This window comes from Hylobates moloch, unplaced genomic scaffold (assembly GCF_009828535.3).
Source record: "Hylobates moloch isolate HMO894 unplaced genomic scaffold, HMol_V3 SCAFFOLD_16, whole genome shotgun sequence".
NCBI classification, from domain to species: Eukaryota; Metazoa; Chordata; class Mammalia; order Primates; family Hylobatidae; genus Hylobates; species Hylobates moloch.
This window is the reverse complement of record NW_026652291.1, coordinates 77,784,882-77,802,961: the sequence shown is the minus strand read 5'-3', so window position 1 is coordinate 77,802,961 and position 18,080 is coordinate 77,784,882. Positions and strand designations below refer to the sequence as shown.

The following is an 18,080-nucleotide window of genomic DNA, read 5'->3' as shown; positions in this document are numbered from 1 at the left end:
CACTTTATTTCCCTTGGAAAATACTACTGCATGTCTTCATATTATCGACCTACTTTCTAAGCACCAAATTTGTCTTAATAAAACTTAAGTTCTTACGTAGAGATTATTTTATAGTTTATCATCTAGAATCAATAGACTAATAATAACATAGTCAAGATAATACTATTTAATAAATCCATTAACTGTCATAAACATTCTGGTTTATAGGTATTAGACGTTTTCTGAAAGTCATTTTTCCCCTAAATATGTTGTCATACTAGAAAGAATTACATAAATAGGGTTCTGGTTTTTTAAACAAAGGATAAATGCAGAGTATTGAGTGTGTATACACACACACAATGTTAACTCAAGATTAACCTTTGCTGTTAAATGAACCAAATTTTATATCATCAGTTACATTTATTTCATTGTGATAAAGCAATATGACCATATTGTTATAAGGCAAAAGAACACAAAAGTAATTCACACTTTCATTACACAATTCAGAATTATCCTCTAGTCTTTGTCTGGAGCTTTAATTTTTTTTTTTTTTTCTTTGAGACAGAGTCTCACTCTGTCGCCCAGGCTGGAGTGCAGTGCTGTGATCTTGGCTCACTGCAGCCCCCACATCCTGGGTTCAAGCAATTCTACTGCCTGAGCCTCCCAAGTAGCTGGGACTATAGGCGCACAACACCAAGCCTGGCTAATTTTTGTATTTTTAGTAAGGACGGGTTTCAGCAGCTTCAATTAATTTTAAATGCTAAACACATCTATATTTAATGACAAAGCCAGTATACATATTACAAATAAGTGAGAAGAAAATTTGGAAATGTTCACATTTAGCCAGTTTGTTATACAGTAACTTTTATATCAATAATTGTCTAAAGATTTTATTTCCATTCATGATGAAAAGACACAACGCCACCATTAGAAAATTATAAACACTGTGTCCAAGTAATTTCAAGTGTCACGTTTTGTTTCTAAAATCCAGTCTGGATTCTGCATTGCCACTGGCAGGCAGCTTTAATGAAAATCATCTCCCAGGCAGCTGAAATTTCCACTTCAGTTTTAGTCACAGCAGCTCTCCTGATTAGCACCTGCAGGAGCTGCCACAAGGCGGAACCTAAATCCGCTCTCCAGAGTCACAGACATGCGTACCACACAGCCGCTAGTTATCAAATTCGTAAACGCAACGTGATAACCTTTCCGTTTGGCTTAAACATTTTGTATGCTCAGAATAGCCATAGATGTTCCCACAATACGCATTGTCTAAGAACTTTGAGCATAAGGCTAGTAATTTGTCATTATGTGATTTTTGCCCACTAATGATATACGATGTACAAGAGCATGGAGAGCTAAAATAACAGCAGAAACCATAGCCACCTAAGGTTTCATTCTATTCTTTTGTATTTAATTGCATGGGTTTGCACTCTTGGTTTCCTGTAGGTTTTCTGTATAGCTCAACAGGTGCAGGATCTGCATAGTTTTCTCCAATTCTTATGTAGAAAAGGCACAGCATGCAGGTGAGGTTTTATTTAGAATAAATTTTACCATCAAAAGTCTAATTGAACAGTCCTTATGCTAGGATAAATTGTTTTGAACATGCAAGGTTTTATTATGATACAGTTGTAAGTTTGGGCTTTGTTTATTAATTCTGACTTAATGTACTACGAAGTCTTATATTCTCACTAGTTATTCTGGACTCAAGGAAAAATTTTAATTCATGGATATGCAAACATGAGTATGTGTTTGTGTGTGTGTGTGTGTGTGTGTGTGTGTGTGTGTTTGTGTGCACGTGCTTTGGTATATTTATCCCATTAGATAGATGGGGTCCTCAAGGGAGCTAAAATTGGAGACAAAGGCATACACAGAAGTGGTAATCAGACAAAGGACAACACAAGTTGAGCATTTTTAGGAGTCAAATGGAAAACAACATTAGGGTGTAGAGTGGGTAGGGAAGAGTTTGAGAAGTGGGGGGTTCTGTTTTATGAACAGAAAATCAAGTTGGAAGGCAAATATGAGCACAAGACCAAAGAAGCTATGGTAGGAATTTGCATGTTGATATGGTTTGTCCTTGTCCCTACCCACATCTCATGTTGAATTGTAGTTCTCACAATCCCCATGTGTCCTGGGATGTACCCGGTGGAGGTAATTGAATCATGGGGGCAGTTACCCCCATGCTGTTCTTGTGATAGTGAGTGAACTCTCATGAGATCTAATGGTTTTCCCCCTTTTCTTGGCACTTCTCCTTCCTGCCACCATGTGAAGAAGGAGGTGTTTGCTTCCCCTTCTGCCATGATTGTAAGTTCCCTGAGGCCTTTCCAGCCCTGTGAGACTGTGAGTCAATTAAACTTTCCTTTATAAATTACCCAGTCTTGGGCAGTTCTTTATAGCAGTGTGAGAATGATCTAATACACATGGTATCTCCACATCCTAGTAAATAGGTCCATATGAGTCTAAAATAACTGGAGGTTTTAAGAAAAGCTTTAGGTCCACTTCTCCCTATTTCCCTGCATCCCCAAAACACTTATGTTTAGGTGAGAGAGGGAGGAGATACTTGAGTTGGGCTACACAGCATTGGCAATTAATTTCAGAGAACATCCTAGACCCTGTTTTTTTCCAGGGTCTGGAATGGGTAGAAGTAAAATAATAATATAAGCTGATACTTATTGACTAACATATCTTTTTTGGGTGCTCTTTTAAGAGAAAGCAGCAAAAAAAAAAATTTTAATGTGGTTTTGGACATGAAAAATGAGTTAAAGCTGAGTACCAATTGAGGACGGAGAATAATAAAGATATGCTTAGCATAGATACATGATTGATGAAGGGGACTAAGGAAAGACAGAAAAGGGAAAAGTGTATTAGAAGAACTGGAGGAGGGAGTACAAGAAGGGTGTGGTTGCAAGAGTCCTCTCAGTAAAACTCAAGTCCACAGTGTGGGCACACACTCTTGTATGAGGTGGCACTCAGAGCTTGAGCAGGAGGAGTGGAGTCTGTGTGGATTCCCCTGATCTAGACACCAATCACTGCCAGATTTATGGTCATTATATAACATGACCATTTAATTCAATGCGTGAATTAAATCGGATATAATAGGGTAAGTAATGGAATTGACACTGAGAGACTTGGAGAAGTATTTCAGATTCTGATCCATGTAAATAGATGAACAGATCCCAGGTACAAGGCTGCCTGCCCTCAAACCTTATTTGAGCAGTTATTCTATCATAGCTGATTAATATGGACGCCCCAGTGATGTTGGGCTGTTTGCGAGGAGCAAAGACTCTAGACAGAACTAACCAAGAGGCACTCAGAATAAAGCTAAGAGAGGTGTCTTTTCTTTATATTTAAGTTACAACATACACAAACATGAACACTAGGACTAATATCCATTATGGAGTAACTTCACCCTTTTCTTAAGTTTCACGTCAGCTATATTCACAGAGAACAGTGGGGAGATCACTTTTGTAAAATAGTATTTAAGCAAAAAAAGTAGGATTCAGGACTGAGATTCAGCAACGTGATTTCCAGGAAGATGGATTAAACAAAATGGCACCATCTCAGTAAATGCTCATATGCTCAGGGTAAATGTACAGGTTTGTTATATAGGTAAACTTGTGTCATGGGGGTTTGTTGTACGGATTATTTTGTGACCCAAGAACTAAGCCTAGAATCCAATAGTTATTTTTTCTAATTCTCTCCCTCCTTTCACCCTCTAACCTAAGTGTCTGTTGTTCATGTCTTTGTGTCCATGAGTTCTCATCATTCAGCTCCCACTTACAAGTGAGAACAAGCAGTATTTGATTTTCTGTTCCTGCATTACGTTGCCAAAGATAATAGCCTCCAGATCCATCTATGATCCCACAAAGACATGGTCTTCTCCTTTTTTGTGGCTACATAGTATTCCTTAGTATATATGAACCATATTTTCTTTATCTGATCTTTCATTGATGGGCTAATTCTGCAAAGAATGTTATTGGTAGTTTGATAAAAAACAGTATTGAATCTATGCGACTCTTAATCCTTCTTCATTCCAGCAAACTCTCTGTTCATTTATTCATTGAGGCCTAGGGCTAATAACAGCTTCAGATTTACACTCTAGTGCTTGTGATTTTCCCACACCCTTCCCATGCTCTGTAATTAGTTGTTTGCAAATAACTTTTCCTCAGAAGATCCTAATGTGAGTGTGCCATCTGTTTGCTGCTAGTGTTATGAATAATACAATCCCTAAATTAAAAATAGCTTGTATAGTCACTGATTTTATTTGTGAAAGAAGATATATTCCAGAAATAATTTATTAACATACAAGAAATAGCATTCCAGAGACTCCTTAAATAATTCCTTGGTAGAATGAGGAATTATTTAAATAAATAAAATACAATATTTATGTTATTGAAATAAATTCTTGACTCACTTAAAACATTCCAAATAGCGTAGACTCATTTCCAGTGAAAAATATTTTATAAATATTGTATAGAAATATCATTGTTTTTGGCTATTGCCCTTCTAAGTCATTTATGTTTTTCAAGCATCACCTGAATCAGGATTAGGAAAACAAATGACTACTATAAAATGGTCAAGTTTGTGTTTAAGATTCATTTACCTGCAAACAGGATCATATAGCAAAGGTTAAATCAATGAGCAAAAATATCAAAATGAGGGGTAGCTTGATCAAAAGAATGTCTCAGTAACAACGGATTATCACAAGGAATGAACTTTAGAGTCAAATAGGCTAGCCTAGAACCCAAGTTTGCTACTTAATACCTAGGTGAACTCAGACACATCACTTAACCTGTTCTGTTGCTTATAAGAATGTAGATAATAGGACTATCATGCAGCATTGTTTGAATGATTAATTAAAAATGAAATGACTGGACCTCTTCAAGGAGAACTACAAACCACTGCTCAATGAAATAAAAGAGGATACAAACAAATGGAAGAACATTCCATGCTCATGGGTTGGAAGAACCAATATCGTGAAAATGGCCATACTGCCCAAGGTAATTTATAGATTCAATGCCATCCCCATCAAGCTACCAATGACTTTCTTCACAGAATTGGAAAAAACTACTTTAAAGTTCATATGGAACCAAAAAAAAGCCCGCATCGCCAAGTCAGTCCTAAGCCAAAAGAACAAAGCTGGAGGTATCACGCTACCTGACTTCAAAATATACTACAAGGCTACAGTAACCAAAACAGCATGGTACTGGTACCACAACAGAGACATAGATCAATGGAACAGAACAGAGCCCTCAGAAATGATGCCACATATCTACAACTATCTGATCTTTGACAAACCTGACAAAAACAAGAAATGGGGAAAGGATTCCCTATTTAATAAATGGTGCTGGGAAAACTGGCTAGTCATATGTAGAAAGCTGAAAGTGGATCCCTTCCTTACACCTTATACAAAAATTAATTCAAGATGGATTAAAGACTTAAATGTTAGACCTAAAACCATTAAAATCCTACAAGAAAACCTAGGCAATACCATTCAGGACATAGGCGTGGGCAAGGACTTCATGTCTAAAACACCAAAAGCAATGGCAACAAAAGACAAAATTGACAAATGGGATCTCATTAAACTAAAGAGCTTCTGCACAGCAAAAGAAACTACCATCAGAGTGAACAGGCAACCTACAGAATGGGAGAAAATTTTTGCAACCTACTCATCTGACAAAGGGCTAATATCAAGAATCTACAATGAACTCAAACAAATTTACAAGAAAAAAACAAACAACCCCATCAAAAAGTGGGCAAAGGACATGAACAGACACTTCTCAAAAGAAGACATTTATGCAGCCAAAAAACACATGAAGAAATGCTCATCATCACTGGCCATCAGAGAAATGCAAATCAAAACCACAGTGAGATACCATCTCACACCAGTTAGAATGGCCATCATTAAAAAATCAGGAAACAACAGGTGCTGGAGAGGATGTGGAGAAATAGGAACACTTTTACACTGTTGGTGGGACTGTAAACTAGTTCAACCATTGTGGAAGTCAGTGTGGCGAGTCCTCAGGGATCTCGAACTAGAAATACCATTTGACCCAGCCATCCCATTACTGGGTAGATACCCAAAGGATTATAAATCATGCTGCTATAAAGACACACGCACACATATGTTTATTGCGGCACTATTCACAATAGCAAAGAGTTGGAACCAACCCAAATGTCCAACAACGATAGACTGGATTAAGAAAATGTGGCACATATACACCATGGAATACTATGCAGCCATAAAAAATGATGAGTTCATGTCCTTTGTAGGGACATGGATGAAACTGGAAAACATCATTCTCAGTAAACTATCGCAAGGACAAAAAACCAAACACCGCATGTTCTCACTCATAGGTGGGAATTGAACAATGAGAACTCATGGACACAGGAAGGGGAACATCACACTCCGGGGGCTGTTGTGGGGTTGGGGGAGGGGGGAAGGACAGCATTAGGAGATATACCTAATGCTAAATGACGAGTTAATGGGTGCAGGAAATCCACATGGCACACGGATACATATGTAACAAACCTGCACATTGTGCACATGTACCCTAAATCCTAAAGTATAATTAAAATAAATAAATAAATAATAAGAAAATGAAATGACTGATGGTACAACGTATTGCAAGAGCATAGGCTTTGGAGTCAAAACACTTGTGTCAACACTGGCTTTTCCACTTAGTAGTCATGTTCTTTTAGTCCCATTCGTTATTTAACTTCTCTAATCCTCATTTATCTATCTGTATCATCATATGGGAAAATCATACCTAATTTATATACCCATTATAATAATTTAAATGGACATAAATTGAAGAATGCTATTTGAATTCAGGCATCAAGGTGCCAGAATACAGGAAGCCTTCATAGCAAGCCCTTTCTTATATGTTTCAAGAGGGCAGAGTCTCATATTGGTTAAGCATGTGACCTCTGATGTCAACCTGCCTATCATCAATTATTATCTGTGTGACATGTTCCTAAACAAGTTACTTAATCTCAGTTTCCCTGCTTGAAAACTGGATATAATGATAGTACAGAACTCGTAGAATTATCATAAAAAGTAAATGACACAATGTTTCCAAAGCATTTTATAGAGTAGCTGGCAAATTGAGTTAGTGCTCAATCAGTGTAATGTATGTATAAATAATAAAGATGGTATTCAGAAAATTAAACAAAAGAGGAGGAACACATAACTGTCTTGACTTTCAAGAATGTTATCATTTTGGTTTATCATCCTTCTAAGTAAAAAGGAATAGAGAATTGTATGCAATTATGTATAATTAATTGTGAATTTGGGGTCAGTAGAAATATATCTAGACACGATATTTGGAAAAATATAAAAAGACCAAAAAAACCATTTCAGATCTAAAATTGGGTAACTACACATACACACTCACACAAACTCCTACTACATTTAGATTTATTTCGCTTTAGATTGCATAAAGAATAAAAAGAAAATTTCAACCTCTCCCGAGAAAAATTAATTTTACTTATTCTTGAGTTTTCATTTGAAAACACTACGATTCTTCATAGCTCTTATGAGGGGCACAGAATGGTGCTAAACCTGATGTCTCTGAGGCCATCGGGTGCCATCTCCCTCTGCATGAGAGTGAGATGATGTTCATCTCAGAATAAAGATAATGCAATTCTTTTTTTTTTTTTTGAGACAGAGTCTCACTCCGTCACCCAGGCTGGAGTGCAGTGGCGCAATCTCGGCTCACTGCAAGCTCCGCCTCCCGGGTTCACGCCATTCTCCTGCCTCAGCCTCCTGAGTAGCTGGGACTATAGGCACCCGCCACTGCGCCCGGCTAATTTTTTGTATTTTTAGTAGAGACGGGGTTTCACCGTGGTCTCGATCTCCTGACCTCGTGATCCGCCCACCTCGGCCTCCCAAAGTGCTGGGATTACAAGCGTGAGCCACCACGCCCAGCCTAAGATAATGCAATTCTTGAGCTTCCATTTCTGTGTACATATTTTACTGTATAATTTGTAATTGAGAAGTTTTCACATTGTTATTAATTAGGAAATAAATCTATCTCTAAGAGTTCTAAAGCACAGAGACTCTTCACTTTGTTGATATTTACATATAGACCAGGGGAAAAGTAAACAGAAAATATAGTTTTCTTCTAAAGTTTTCCGTCATTTACTGTTTACCTCTTCCTTTTGTAGTTCCATGACTATTTACTCCTCAGCAATCTGAGAACCTGCTCTTCATTAAGCATCTCTTACAATTTCAGTCAAATTTCTTGTGGCCTCTTCAATGTAGGGTCCCTCTTCAGTGTAGGGTCCCACATCTTTGTGCTTCTTGAGTCATTTCCTAGCTTGTGTATCATGATTCCTTAAGAGTTTTAAGTTACCTGTTTTATATTTGCCCAAAGATATGGTTTAGATCCTTGTCAACTAGATTTCTAGGGCATAATTCTGGCTTTAATTGCAATTTCATGATGTACATGGATGTAGATATTTGCTCTATATTGTACACACAGACCTTCTTCAAGGACTGAAAAATCTTAACTCTCTAGGGGCAGTCTTGATTGTTGTAAGAGGGTGATGACCAGAGCTTGAATCAGTTGTATTATCAGAGAAAGAATGCTATAGCTTAAAGGAAAACATATATAATTGAGTTTTTTTTTTAATGGTTTTATTATTTAGGGTTTAGAAAGAGAATACTTGGCTGGGCACAGTGGCTCACGCCTATAATCCCAGCACTTTGAGAGGAAAAGGCAGACAGATCACTTGGGGTCAATAGTTCAAGACCAGCCTGGCCAACATGGTCAAACCCTGCCTCTACTAAAAATACAAAAATTAGTCGGGCATGTTGGTGAGCCTGTAATCAACCCTAGCTACTTGTGAGGCTGAGGTGGGAGGATTGCTGGAACCTGGGAGGCAGAGGTTGCAGTGAGCTGAGATTGCACCACTGCATTCCAGCCTGGGCAACAGAGCAAGACTCTGTCTAAAAAAAAGAAAAAAAAAATAATACTTGATCATAATAGCACATAGAACATGTGTTTCATTAATTTATCAACTTTTAATTTGAGATTTAAAAATTTACCCTATACCTAAACTGGTCTCCTAAGAATCCTGGATAACACTATACATTGTCAGTTATGTATTTTAATTAATAATAATAATAATATATTTTCCAATTTTTTCCTGGGGGAAAAAGCTTAGAAACAATTGCAGAGATACTTGTACAATTATATTAATGTAGGGGCCAGCACACTCCTAAATATCCAACCAACTTCCCTATAAAGTTAAAAGGCTTGGCAAGCCTTATGATCAGTCTGTGTTTGACACAGTTGTGGCCTTAATAATAAAAATTAGAAAATACCACATAGATTGTTTGGCTTTCATAAGTATTGTCTCCAATATTAAATATTAAGGCATTGGTATTTTGTAGACTGGAGAAATACTATAGATGAATAGCATCAGTAATTACATAATGTCTTAATATTTGTAGGCAATAGACTATCAATCTCTGATGTGCGTGTCTCTTACATTAGCTGTATAGCAATTGGTAGCTGGTGATGCTATGCATTCTACTAATGCTTTCTTATGTGGAACTCTCCAAAGACTTGCAAAGGGAAAATTCAATTATATCCGAGTCTAAGAAAATGCTAAAGGGCAAATAACTTTGACAAAGATATCTTATCACAGGCAAGTGTATTTACCAGGAGGTTTATTAACTATTAAATTTTATCTTTGATGATGTCTAGCATCTTACCTGTAAAACAAGATATGAGACACTCTGAAGCTGCTCAATTTTAATACTTATCACACTGCAGTGATACTTCTCCTGGGTACTCTCTAGTCTAGGCTAATGCATGCTAGATGATGAGCTTGCTAAAGAGAAAAATCTTTCCTTATATAGTTCAACAATACTAATATCAACAGCTGATCTTTACATACCACCTACTATGTTCTAGACACTATTCTAGGTGCTTTGCATAAGTTAACATACAATCTTCTAATGCTGCTAAGGAATTTTTATTAATGTTAGTATTAATCTATGTTTTACAGATGGGGAAACTAAAGCACAATTATGAAGGAACTGAATTCCCAGGAATCTGCTGAAGTCCCACAGCTGATTAAATATCTGATCCCAGCCCACATAGACTGACATCTGTGTTCTTAACCACTGTAAAATGCAATATGTGCTTCTTAGTAGTTCAACAAACTTTGGTTGACCTAAGGTAAATCATATAGTATTTCTTGTAATTAAATTGTACAGCTTCTGGATCCAGAACAATATTTGGAATTACCACATGGAGAAGCCTTCCTTTCTTTCTGATTATTCCACAGGAGGAGAAAGTATTCACTTTTTTTTCCTCTGGAAATTATAAATTTCCCTTTACATGCTTATGAAAATCTTATTCTTGACTGGCAGTTTGTAGAATCAGTTTGATATGTATATACATTGTAAAGATCATTATATTAATACCAAAACTTGTTTTCAAATGCCTCATAATCCAACTGTGCTTACTTTTTAGTGTGCCTGAAAAAAGTGTTTAAAATGCATTAGATAGCACTTTTCTTTAAAGGAATTGTATGATAAATTTCTTTGCAAAACAAGAATGTCTGACATCATACTATGAACTCATTTGTGGGACTGGATAGTCAAAATTACATTTCATTAAAATGAGATAATTATTTCATTAATTGACTACAAAACATATATAAACACAAAGTCACGTTTCTATTTGTTCAGTGGTGTAAAGTACATTCTTCCACTGTAGTGGACACACAATAATGGGTTATGGTATCTTTTCTCTCTTCCATTAATGAAATTCAGCCAAACTTGAAGTCAGTAGCTGTTATAATCGCTATTAAATAAAATACATGTCTAACATATAGTGAAGAGCTGGAAGCACATTAATTTAGAACTTGGTGGTTGGATACTTTTTTTTAAATTCTGTAATTGCTTAGGACTTTACACATATTAAGATAAATAAATTTATTATTCAGTGATTTTTGTTTAGTCAGGTTTAGTTTTCTCAACAAAGGCAACATTAAAAGATTCTAATTCATTTATGGTCTAGCAGTAGTTATGAGATAAATAAATTTCATGTTTCTATTTACTATTATTTAATGTGAAAATCTTGGAAATTTTGTATTTTCCAGTGAATTAATAAAATGTTTTAAAATTCTACTTCTAGCATGGTGTGTTATGAAATTTGTACAACCTTGTAAAATAATAAAACAACATTTCAATAAATATCTATTTAGTGTCTGAAATATGACCAGTGTTGCTTGTGTAATTTTACTTACAATATTTTATTCTTACATTTATTGAAATTTTATAATGCTAATGTTTCTACAGATCAGAATTGCACTTTCAAGGCCTTGGTTATATTCAATAAATGTAACATTTACATTTTCACAGGTACCTTGACCTCCATATGCAGGTGCAGTTCTCAGGAATTCCACTTCAAAGCACATTACTACAAGACTGGCTATAAAAGATCCTTTAGCTTCTCACGCCTGGGCATCTGCCTTATCCCCAGTGCTCGTACTCTTGTATTGGTAACGTTTTCAGACAGAACATTACGCTTTCTAAGAATACTGTCTACCTTGATTTTGGCAATCTTTCCTCTTTGATACAGTATAGCATAGTATAGTACAGTACCAAAGACGGAATATTCTGGGACTGATCAGCCTGGATTCAAATTTAGAGAGTGGAATGATAATAGCAAAAAATGGAAACTAGCAAAGGGAATGGAGACTAGAGTGAAAGAGGATGGATGATAAAAAATTACTTAATGGGTACAATGTGTGTTATTCAGGTGATGGATACCTTAGAGCCTTGACTTGACTGCTCAGCAATCTATAAATATAACAAAATTAGGCTGTACTATGTAATTTTTTGACAAAAAATTAATCTGCTTTACCACCAAGCATGCGTGTGATCCAGGGCAAACCCCTCAGTCTCTCCATCTCTTGGATGCTCTATGGGCAAATGCTTTTTGGTCTGGGTGGCTGTCATATCTTCCAATATGAATTTCTGCATAAACACATTTTTTCCTTCACGAGTCTGATTAACATTGGTTCTTAAAACGGAGGAATAATTTTTGTTACATTAAAATCTTGGTTTCATGAAAAATTATGATTATACATTTTGCAGCACATTACCATTTACCAAACTAAATGTTGGTTTGAATGTACCGTGCACCAAAGTTTTCCATCTCTTTCCTTTTAATTATTCTCTAACATCAGATTTATGTGGTCTAATTGTTGCAACTTTTTGTGCAAAACTATGTTTATAATCACTGAGTCAGTTTTTTTTTTCACTCATTTAAAATCTCTCATTCTTGTAGGTATACTCAAAAAAGATGCTATATACAAGAATGTTTATTATGGTTTTATAAAAATAGCAAACAACTTTAATATTTACCAGTATGAAGCTGGTTGAATGCAATATTATAAATATATTCAGTTAAATACTCCTTAACTTTTTTAAATAGTGTGCTAATAATACTAAGAGATATCCAGGATATTGTAAATAAAAAAGCAGAACTCTAATAATTACACAAGGAGTGCCAAAACTATTAGCAGGGATTAATTCTGAGACTAGGCTCGGGATCATTTTAGTTTCCACTTCATGCCCCTAAACCTTTTTATAAACAAGCTCAATTAAGTAGTTCTAATACAAAGCAGGTTCGTTATTTCAATTACATGTTCTTACAAATCATATTTTTCTTATTACAGACAGAGGAAAAAATAAAATGTAAAGAATTGATTAAATTTACTGTTGCCAAAGATTATGGGCACTTCATTTCTTGTTAGTGAGCAATAAAGCTTATCCATTTTTAAACAGTAATTTGGCAATTTCTACATCAATTTAAAATATGCATGACACTTGAACCTAGAAAGTTTATACCTCCAAATCTTAGAAGAAATTCTTGTAAGACTGCACAAACATATGTATGGAGTTATGCATATATTTTTCAAGGGCACTTTGTTTCTTAAAGGCTAGAATTTGGCTTTATCATTTATAAAAAAGAAAAATTTAAAATAGTCTAAAGGCCAATTTAAGAGCTCAGATTAAGTAAATTATAGCACATAATACGATAAATACAATGTGAGAAAACAGCTTACAATATACCCGGTAGATCTGAACACGATATCCTGGAATAATGTCTGCAATACAGTGCTTTGTGAAGAAAGCAAATGGAACCCAGCTTAGTAGAAACAATTAAGGAATAGGTATGTATTGAAAATGCTATGGAATTGTATTAAAATAAAGGCATGACTGACTCTGAGGCCTGACACGACATGGATAAGTATGTTAACTTTCCACCAAAATATTATTGAATGTCTTCCAGTGAATTCCTTGCATTGCTTTAAAATTAAAAGTGTTTTTGACATACAACATTTTTCTCCCTGTATCTGTATTCCCATCATCATCACCCTGTCCTATATCCAGTCACCCTGATCTGGGTTATAGGAGCAAATAATCCGGAGTTAAGGAACTCTAGGTTAGCCTTATCTATATACCTTTCTGAGACTTGATATGTCTTGTTAAGTTGTTGGTCGGTTTTTGCTTGACCTCTTCCATTGAAATCTCACTAGCACTGTTAGCAGCTCCCACTCATTGATAGGAGATCAGCAGAGTGGTTTAAAGACCAGCCTTTGTTTGCCATCAGACAGTTTGTATACCAGATCTGTATTTACCAACTAAAGGACTTAGTCTTTATGCTCCAATTTCTGCATTTTAAAAATGAGGATAATGCCAGTGTATTAGTCAGCTCAGGCTGCCACAACAAAATGCCACTGATGGGGTACCTTAAACAACAGATATTTATTTTCTCACAGTTCTAGAGGCCAAAAGTACCAGATGAAGATGCCATCAGAGTGGTTTCTGGTGAAAGCTCCTTGCCTGGCCTGCACACAGCCAACTTCTCATTGTGTCCTCTCATTTACTTTCCACTGTATGCAGAAGGAGAAAGAGGTCTCTGTCGTCTCTTCCTCTTCTGGTAAGGACATCAGTCCTACAGGCCGTTCCCTTGTGATCTCTCTTAATCTTTATTATCTCTTTATTGCCTCTATCTTCAAATACAGTCACATTAGGAGTTAGGGCTTCGAAATTTAGATTTAGTGGAGAAACAATTCAGTCTATAGTAAACGGTCTCTAATTCACAGGGCTCATGTTAGTTTTAAAGAAGGTAAGTGTAGGAGAGGCAAAACTTCACCTCTACCCTCTAGCGTCCCAGCTGGGCCCAAGAATCAAACTGACATAAGACAAATTAATAGAAGAAAAGTATACACATTTCACATAAGTTTTACTTGACATGGGAACACTCATAAGGAAATGAAGACCTGAAGAAATTGCAAAACCTACGCACTTTTGCATTAGGTTGAAAAAAGAGAGGCTATGGTGTAAAAGTAACTAAATTGTGTGAGGAGGCTAAATAATAAGAACTATTTTAACAAGGTTTGTACACCATAATCTTGACTATGACTCCTCATTGAAGAGTGTTTATTTTCTCCGGGTACAGGGAGGACATCATTCACACAGGAGTGTTTTTTTTCCCCTGTTTTCAGGAAGAAATGGGGAAATTAGCATGTTCTTCTTGCATCTGCTGTTTTTCAAGTGCTATTAGCTTGAATTAATCCTTATGTCAAAGTGGCATATTTTGGGGTGGCATATTCTGCCACTCTTCATAAGCACATAAGTCACTTGGCACAGTGTAAACACTCAATACATTAGAGATGACAGTGTCTTTACTACAGCTGTTGGTTATGATTATTCAGCTTAACAATGAATCAAAGTCAAGCTACTCCAGGCTGCTCACACAGTATCTCCCTGTATTCTGCAAAATATACTGTTTTCTTCTGCTTAGGCTATTTCTTCACTATCCTATAAATAACAAAACCCTTTATTCCTCTGTATATATGTATTATGTATATACGTATGTGTTTTCTAATGTTGTTATTTTCCTAGCATCAAATAAAAACAAGCCTGGACTTAGATAAGGAGGGTTTATTTGAAGACTGTTGCAAGACTGGGAAAGGGATGATTACAATAGGGTGAGAGGAACCACTGCAACAGAGAGAATACTCTGACCAGAATATCTGCAAGTTATCTCAAAGGTCATGGAGAAAAGGGGTTTTCTTTTATAGGGAAAGGTAAACAAAGCTATAAGAATCCTGGTGAGGGGAAGCGGGACAACTGGGTGTTGTGATAGGATAATTGGTTGGGGAATATCCTTACTTGCAATTCAGCTGATTCTTGGGATGGGCCCTTACAGAGCTCAGGCTGAGGATGGCTCACAGTTTGTGAACCTGGAAGAACGGGAGAAACTTAAGTTTGCTCAGGTCAGGGAGCATTTTGTGCTGATTGGTCAACAGGGAAAAAACATCTCAGATAATTATTTTTGAGTCAAAGAATGAAAATTTGGAGGGTCTGTGTCTGGCTGTGCCTTTAAGAAAGAGGACATCCATGATTATTATCTAAATCACATGGGGGAGGATGATTATTTGAAGTAAGTTGATTCCCAGAAAACAGAAGGATGGGGATTTTCTTAACGGTTCCTCTTTTCCAGGAGCAAAGGACTCAGGCAGGTAAATTTAATCTTGTCACTAGAAATACTCTCTCCTTTCCCTTTCACCCATATAAATCTTAATCTCTTTCAAAAGTTTCACTTCCTTTATTAGATCTTACAAAAAAAAATCCCACAACTATACTAGTTTATAAAAACCAAGTCCTAGTTTGAAGTATGAAGAGCTAAAACTCTGATGTGCCCTTTTTTTTTTAAGGACTTCTCTACTAGAGAGTAGATTTCTTATATCTCTTCAACTTCCTTACATGGTAGGATGTGATGTTCCTCATACTCACTTGTTTTAAGTGTGTGGGTTCTAGAATCAGATGGTGCAGGTGGGAGAGCTGCTCAAAACATCCTATCTAGATAACCTTGGATAAGTTACTTAAGCTCTTTGTGCTAGAGTTTCCTCATACGTAAAATAGAAAAGAAAACCAGTAATAACTATCTAATTGGATTGTTGTATGGATTATAAGTGTTCAGAATATTTTCTGTCTCATTGTTAAATGCTCAATAGATATTAGTTGGCTTTTAACATGTTATAAGTAAGATTTTGAAAACAACGATGTTACCCTTACTGAATTCCAAGTGATGCATGCGGTAGATTTGTGTTCCACAAACTTTCTTTAAAAAGAGAGAGAGCAGTCTACGGTATAAGACAAGCAAATTAGTCCTCTTAACACTCTGAAAGTCTTCCTAAATATGGATCCTTTTTATTTGTTTACAGGACCAATAAATATGAACATCCTCCTTGTCCTCCTTGTCTCCGATATGTAATTTACCATTATAGTAGCACATAACATAATAAAATAAATATAATTATTACCATTATCACTGGGGTCAGACCACAGATTTGGCCCTCTGAGTCCTCTGGCTCTTTGTCTAATCTTCAGGAACCTACAGGGCTATTTATTGACATAAGAACTAATCTCTCACTTTCTTTCCTTTCACTTGACACTCTGTCAACAAACCAAATGATGTCCTTCATTTTGTTCATTTTATTCCCCTGATTTCCTGATCATGATCACCATGTCTACTTTATCTTGATATGTTTAATATAGGGAAAAATTATGTATTTATTCATATTACCATCTGATAAGAACAATATAGTAACAATACAAAGTAGGAAGATTAAGGGAAATTGTGTAGAATGATATAAGGGAGAGGACTGGTGAACAATAAAGACTGACAAAGATAATGCCATCTAGCAAAAGCACAGGGAGATTGACAACACTGTTCTCATCCACATGGTCTTTTATGAAAAGAAAAAATAAAGAAAAGAAAAAACTTAAAAACACAAAAACAAAAAAGACGTTTAGGAAAAGCTAATTCTATTGACATGCTTTCTAAAGTTGTTCTTGTCTATTCTCAAAATTTCTGCCCTAGAAGTTATTTCCCATTGGAAACAAATCTACCATATGACTTTTCTCTTAAAGACTTATTTTATAATGTCTTATTAACAGAAATAGCAGGATAATAAGGCATTAGTACTATTTTCAATAAATCATTTTCTTATCAAATATAAAACATTTTCCACAAATATTTTCACTAAAATTTTACCTATCTAGCCTCCCATCCCATGACCTACCTCTGTCCCCTGCCCTCCTAGTTCCATCCCCAATCTGTTTAGTAAGGTGACTGTGTATGTCAGAGCAGGTGGGAGAGCAGACAATCCTTTCGCGCTGCATGAATAATCGAGTTTTGGCCAGACCTTTAAACACATACTGAGATAGTGAGGAGCCAGATGAAAAGTACAGACTATGCCACAAAAATGGATTAACACAAACTTAGTGATTTGGCCTGTGACCTTCCAACTCAACGTTCTGCAGGTCCAGCTGGGGACGATATGTTTCATTGGCAAGACACAATTATGGAACCTAATAACAGCCCACATTAAGGCTGTGTGTTCCTTTTGAAAATTCACTTTCCTATAGACTATCCCTTCAAACCACATGAGGTTGCACTTAGAAAACGAATTTATCAACCAAATATTAATAGTAATGATAGCATTTGTCTTAATATTCTAAGATTAAAGTCATCTTCTGCTTTAACTATTTCTAACATTCTCTTATTCATTTGTTCGCTACTATGCAATCCCAACCCAGATGACTTCTATGTGCCAGAGATTGCAGGGAACAATAAGACAAACAGAGATAGGTACAAAAGAATATCTCGAGAATGGACTTAGAAGTATTCCATGTGACGCTACCTTAAAGTCAAAATGAGGTGCATTGTAGCTTGAACATTAAAATATTGTTCAAATGTTTATAATTAACATTATTCATACTAAATTATTGTTCTTTTTTACATACCTAACAAGCTCAAAACAGAATGTCTAATCAAAAGGAACTAAAGATTAATTTTGATTTTGCATAATTAAGTGGTCCTTTATCATTTCAAAGATGCTTCCTTAATTGCCTTTATTTTACACATGAAGTACAGAGGTAGAAAGAAACAGGGACACGTTACCTTGTTTCTCTGTTTTGCACTGCCAATTTATGGTAAGCTCAAATAAAAACTCAAGTCTTCTTACTGTCTCACAAAACTTGAATGCCAGTTGCAGTA

General features: G+C 35.9%; 1 pseudogene; it reads left to right on the top strand.

Moving 5' to 3' along the window:
- The first annotated feature begins 17,304 nt into the window (after positions 1–17,304).
- Positions 17,305–17,718, top strand: LOC116456122 (ubiquitin-conjugating enzyme E2 D3-like; annotated as a pseudogene).
- Positions 17,719–18,080: the final 362 nt, after the last annotated feature.